Source organism: Saimiri boliviensis, chromosome 16 (assembly GCF_048565385.1).
Source record: "Saimiri boliviensis isolate mSaiBol1 chromosome 16, mSaiBol1.pri, whole genome shotgun sequence".
In the NCBI taxonomy this organism is placed as follows: Eukaryota; Metazoa; Chordata; class Mammalia; order Primates; family Cebidae; genus Saimiri; species Saimiri boliviensis.
In genome coordinates this window covers 684,580-691,144 of record NC_133464.1, presented here as the reverse complement: position 1 = coordinate 691,144, position 6,565 = coordinate 684,580, and positions in this window count along the sequence as shown.

The window sequence follows — 6,565 nt, the reverse complement described above, 5'->3', positions numbered from 1 at the left end:
CTTATTTTATTCCTTCACTCAACTATTTATGATCACATTGTCACAGTGGCGGCTCTTTCTTTCTTCCTGTCTGCAGTCACGGGTTTGCTGAGCGTGTGACTACCTCAGCACCTGCTCCACAGTGAGTCCTGGAAACGCTGTGCCATCTCTGGGGCCCGGTGGGTTTTGTTTTAGAATGGGTGTTGGCCCCCTCTGTGAGTGTTTAGGCACCTAAACAGGCCTCGATTGCAAATAAAACATACAGATTGCAGGCATGATGCCAGTCAACAGAAGAGCAGTTTTGAAAGAGAGCCTCAATTTCGTAACATGAAATTAAAAATAAATGTGAGATTGACTTTGGGTTCTATCTAGGCAATTTAAAATGAAGATGGGAAGGCGTGATTTGATTTTTAAAGAACCAAACCCCAGTCCCCCAGTTACAGTAGTGAAATGTTCTTCCAAGTTCAGCGTTTTCATTTCCGAGGCAAATGGGCTGAAGGCTGAGTGTTCCCAAGGGTGCGGCGTCGTGCCGGGGTTTGAGGACGACAGTGTGAAGCACGGTGAACCTGGCTTTCTCCCACAGGCCTGGGCAGGGTGGCTCGGGGAGCCTCAGCTCGGGGCCCTGGGGTTCTCCTGCTGGCTGTGGGTATCCAGTACGCGAGGTGTGCTCGGAGGCCAACTGTCCGGCGGGTCTGGTTTCTCAGCTGCAAAGGCGCGGTGCCGAGGCCGCTGCACTCTGCACTTGAGAGAAACGTCACCTAAGACAGGAGGCCCCGGATGAGCCGCCGTTGCCCAGTCCAAGGCTCGGGGGTGGGGAGGGGAGGCTTCAGGTTTCCCATGGGGTGTAATTCTGCCTTTCCTGCCGAGAACCCTGGAGCAGTCCCGGGTCACACGGTGACAGAGGCCTTCTGGCAAAGCCCAAGGAGTGTTCTCAATTTTAAAAAATTCATGTCTCTGAAGGCACCTCCTGTCTCCTTCCTGCCGTCACCCTGGAGCCTGCAGACAGGCGGGGCAGCCCCTCCTGCTCCCTCACGGCTCGACTTACATTATTCATCTCCTGCTCCGTTTCGTGGGATATTTGGTTACAGGAAGGGTCATGTTTTGCTGCCAGCGCTACCGATCCCTGAGAGCTGAGAGCCAGGACACACGCACACACGGGTGCCTCGGCGGTGACTCCCACCCGTGCTGGGGCCAGGATGCTGCGGCTCTGAACAAACGGAGGGACCGGGCTCCCCGGTTCATGGAATTGCCACCTTCACAGAGCCACATCACTGTCTGAGTCTTGTTGACGCAGCTGCTCAGGCCAGCAGTTATTCCCAGCAGTCGGGCCCCCGTGGGTCCAGTGGGTGTCCTGTGTCCTGTTGCCCAGGCAGGGGCCATGGTGGGCACAGGCAGGAGAGGACCAGGCGTCCCCGTGGCCCTGGCCTGGCAGGTGCTGGTCAGGGTTTGGGAGTTTGCCAGGCAGGGTCTTCCTGCAGCCTTTTTTCAGGGGGTGCCTCCCGTGAGCTGACTCTGTCCGACGAGGGAAGGACTGGGGCGAAGGTCCCTGCCCTCAAGGAGCTTCTTTTGAACTCAGTAGTGCCACGGCCACCTCCACCCCCAGTTCCTGCGGCCCTACTTTCATGCAAAAACGTCACAGCTCTCGACTCACAGGGCACCGGGGAGGCCCATTCCCTCGCGGACCCAGCGGCTCCCTCCCCGCCCAGGGCAGTGTGGTGGGGGAGGCCCCTCTCCCTGGGGGGAGTCAGGGTTCATCGCCTGCCCTGGGGCCCAATCCGGTGAGTCTGGAATCATCCTGCTCGCTGTTCCGGACGCTGCTCGTAAGATCTTCCTCCACTTCCCCCCCTATTCCAGTGGGGGCCGGTGGAATCTGGGGCTCCAGGGAGGGCCCGTGTGGGAGCTCCTGGCAAGTCTTTATTCCTGGTTTCTCCAAAGCCTAAACCGGAGGAGAAAGAGGCAGGGAAACAGGAAGAAGGGGATTCACAGGCCTGGATGGAAAGCTAGGAGTGGCTTCCCGGGGAGGGTGGGATGGAGAGACGGCAGAGCGGGGGCAGGTGATCTCGGTGGCTTCCTGGTCAGGCCTGGCTGCAGACCCAGGGGTATGAGCACCAGGCCACACGGGACATCCACCCTCTCTGCGGCTGGAAGGTCATAGGCATGCTGGCCGTGAAAGGCTGCCGGAGCCCCGCAGTGGACGCAGGGGCAAGTGTGGCCAATGGCCGATGTCTTAGCCCCGCCCACTCCAGCCACCACGACGCCGCACAGCCTGGGCCCGGGCCAGTTCCTGTGTGAGTGTGTGCACATGTGTGTGCGCTTGGCAGCCTGGGCGAGCGTGTGCATACCTGTGTGCGGGAGCCTGTGTGTGTGGGAGAGGCCCATGAGTTTAGCAGGCAGACGGGAGTGGGGGCGGGAGGAGAGGCCCCGTGCCCTGGTGTCTGGGGCAGGGCCTGCCCCTCTCGTCGCTCGGAGTGGGTGCTGGATGGGTTCCAGGACAGGGCATCTCCCTGGCGCTCGTGCTGGAGAATCTACTGTGGGTTGCAGGAGGAAGAGGGGCTGCGATGAGGTGTTGCCAGGCCCAGGATGAGGGCCAGGGTTAGGGTTTGCCCCACCTCCTGGAATTCTGCCCTCTCAGTGCTACCCTCCAAGGTCTGACAACACGGCCTCTGCCTGGAACCACTGCGGACCCCACAGGGAGCGGCTCACCCACTGCTCCTCTCCCCACCCCAGGCCTGGCTGCTAAGAGAAGAATCTGGGGACCTCTGACTATCCACCCCTCCAGAGACTGTTGTGCATGGGGCTCAGGCCCGTGTCCTGAGTATCCGGGTCCTCAGCAGCCCCTGGGGCCCCTCACATGCGGCCACGGTTGGTGGCCCCTGCCTGAAGTGCTGGTGGGTCAGTGAGCTCCTGATCTGCGCGGGGGCCGGCCACATCCTGGGCTTCCCGTGAAGTCTCCAGCAGGGCAGTCGCGGCTGCGTGCTTCGTGTCTTCACCGCTGGCTCCTGTCTCTTGCTTCCTACTTCAACTGTAGGTTCTTAAAGGGTGGAACGGCCCGACTCATCTCAGCAGCTGGTCTAGCATCCTGCTCAGGAGGAGACTCAGCCGCGGGTGTGGACTGAGTGACAGATCAACCTGAAAGCACACGTGCAGGCTCCAGGTGCTCCCCCTTTGGGAGACGTGGTTAGGGTTAGAATCAGACGCAGCTGGGTTAGCCAGCTACTTGACTCTGAAAAAAGTTACTCAATTCTGCGTGCCTCACTTTCGTCATCTGGGAAATGGCCGCCACGTGGCAAGGATGGGATGAGGCAGAATGTGCACGTGGCAGCCACAGTGCAAGGCGTACACTAGGCGCTCCCTCCTCGTCCGTCCCGCCTCCCAGACCTTGATCTGCTCGCAGCTTGTGAAGGGAAAACTTTTAGGAGTCTCTGTGGTTTCTTGGGCAACAGTGGGGGCGTGAAGGGGAAATGAAGTCTGGGGCCTGAATTCTCTGCCACAGGAAACGGGCGAAGCCGGAAGCCCAGCCCTGCCGCGAGCGCCTTCCTTGCGTTCCCAGCAGAGGTTCGGTGTCCCCCTGGCCTCATGCAAGTCCGACTTTCTGAGCCCAAGACGGACGCACCATCCGCTATGGTCCTGCCTGTTCTCTCTCCTGCAACAAGGGGTCTCAGGCACACGACCAAACCCACCCTCTTTCCCCTCAAGCCAACGTTTCCCCTTTAAAATCTCGAAACCCTCAAAATCTTCTTGGGGAAAGGCCCGGACCTGCCTCCTGCGCGTGCCCTTGACCTTGGAAATGACCTCAATGGACGGAGGCCTGTCTCACTCAGATGCTTTCTGCTTTACAGGATCCATGCTCATGAAAAGGAAGCCAAGGTAGGAAGCCTCGGGGCACGTGGGGCACTTTAAACATTCTCCTCTAAGCAGGAAGGAGTTTGGAATTAGGAAGGATAGCAGGCATTTTTTCTAGCGGTTCTGAGGAATTATCTCCTTACAGTCAGTAACAATTCATCCAGTCTCTTTAATTATCTTTAGTCTGGCGGAAGACAGATTTCCTCATCTCCTGATTGCCTTTTGAAGAGCTAAAGTCAGTTACATTAAAAAAATACCCTGATCCCCGGGGACCGCCCTGATCTCCGGCCACGGGACACCGGCTTGGGCCCTGGGGCAGGAGGGGTTCCAGGGGCGCCAGACCCTGGCCAGCGTCCCTGCCCTGCCGTTAAGCATATGGGCTGTGGGGGTCCGCTCTGGGCCACAGCAACAGCAGTGTTGAGATTGTTCAGGCATGGCTTCGGTTTCCACGTCTGACACGAAGGCCTGAGGTCCCAGCTCTCAGCTCTCAAGGAGTTTTCAGAAATGTGACCATGTCAGGTTTGCATCTGAAGTACGTTTGGTATGGTTGGAAAGAGTATCCCTTCTGGAGACGCAGCAGCACAACGTGTGCCCTTTAGTGCATTTGCCACGGGACGGGGGATCCGCAGACGGGGTCCTTCCGTCCAGGTCTTGGGGCGCACAGGCCGTGCGTCAGCTTGGCGGGGGCTGGGTCTGGCCCCGTCTCTGCCGCCGCCGGCTGTGTGACCCTGGGCTGCTCACGCTGCTGCCTGGAGCCTTGGCGTCTTCGTCTGGCACAGCACTGGTGATGGCCCCTAACGTGAGGCTGTGATGAGTCTGCACGTGGTGCTTGGGCAAGGCTTGGCTGGAGTTCACCAAACAGACGTGGGTGACCTGGCTGGGAGCCAGTCCTTATTTTCAAAGCAGTTGGTGGAATGGGTCCGGCTTCTGTCAGAACTGTTAGGACGTGGGGAGGTGCCCAGTGACGACCCTCCCTCTGGGTCCGCCTGCCCTGGCTCCTGGGCATGGATGAGGAGAAGGCTGGGCCCTGCACGAATCTCCCGGGCAGGCACAGAATCCACGGTTCTCACCCGGAGCCTGGCCTTGCCCTGTGCTCTGCGACTGCTTCTGTGTTCAGGGCCTGAGGGTCACGCAGGGAGAGCTGCACCCCAGGAAGGCTGGGCTGGGATGGGGTTGGCCCCTCTTGGTGGCTGTCAGTTGGGAAGGAGACGCAGTGGAGCCCTGTCCACGGCCAGATCTACTGTGGGAGAGATTACATCTGGAAATCAGGGATCTGGACGCGATTCCCTTAAGCAATTGCAGCACAGCAGCCATTGGAAGATCCTTGCACACCCAGCATGGAGGTGTCCAGGATGCTGGAACCCTCAGGGTACTGTTGTGCGTGGAAGCCTAACACACACACATGCTTAGCCTCTTACAGCTCTGGGGTCTGAGTCAAAGATGGGGCTCATGGGGCTAAGATGGAGCTGTGAGCAGGCCCACAGTCCCTCTGGAGGTCCTGGGAAGCCTTACGACCCTGCCACCTCCCCGACGCTGTCCCCACTGCCTCCCCAACGCATATGTCTGTGTCTCTGTGTGATGTGTGGGCATATGTGTGTGTGTGTGTGTGCATATGTGTGTACATGCGTGCATGTCTGTGTGATGTGGGCGTGTGTGTGCGTGCATGTCTGTGCCTGTGATGTGCGTGCATACGTGTGTACATGTGTGTCTGCATGTCTGTTTCTGTGTGGTGTATGTGCATATGTGTGCGTGTGTGTATGTGTGTGTGTACATGCACATGTCTGTGTCTCTGTGTGGTGACTACACATGTGAATCCTCCTACTTGATGCCGGCTGCAGTTACCTGAGCAGGTCCTTGTGGGGAGGCCGAGTGCTCTGTAACTCCCATGTCTCTGCTCCCTTGCGTGGTCCCTTGTGGCAGACGTGGGAGGAATGCTGCCGTCTCGCAGAACCAGAGCTGGCATTCCTGGTGCTGGTTCCAGGGTCCTGAGGACTGATTTCTATGGTCATGCTGTTGAGACAGCTCCTTGTGGAGATGCCTTCTATGTGTAGGGAAGAGATTTCTTCTCTGCCCCAGGCTTCAAGGGGACAGTGTCCACAGTGTCTCTGGCTTCTGGGGCCAGAGCCACCAGATGTGAATGCTGTGTGGTCACCCTCTTGGCTCTCCCTCTGCATGTCCAGACCCCTCAGTGCATCTGGACATCGCGGTGGGTGTCTGCCATTTACAGACACAGGCGGGTGTTTCGCATGGCCCGCCTTCCTTGCGTTTTCTCATTCCCTGCAAACCCATTGCTTTCAGCTCTGCGAGTTGCTTTCTGGTTGTGCTGCCTCTGTGGCTGAGGAAGCAGATTCTTTAAGGTCTTTGCTGTGCTGATGCTTTTAGCTTTATTGAGATTTTGTTGCTTATCGCACAATTCACCGTGAGGTGACCTCGGGTGATCTGATGCTGACTGCTTCCGAGTCCAAAGCTCTCTAAAGGAAATTCTCAGAAGAGCTCCAGGGAAAAGCACAAATAATTTATGGAGTTAGAAAGCAGAGGATTTGTAAGACATCACAAGGAATTCAGTTACCATTTAGGACTGGTCACCTCCTAACTTAGGTATAATGAACTTCTTGACTACTTTCCGGGAAGTTTATCTGGGGATTTTTTGCGTGGTCTCAGAAGGCAGTTCTTGGCCACAATGATGATGTCAGTGGCAGAAGTTGCATTCTGGCAACTCCAGACCCTGGTTGACTTTGCCTAG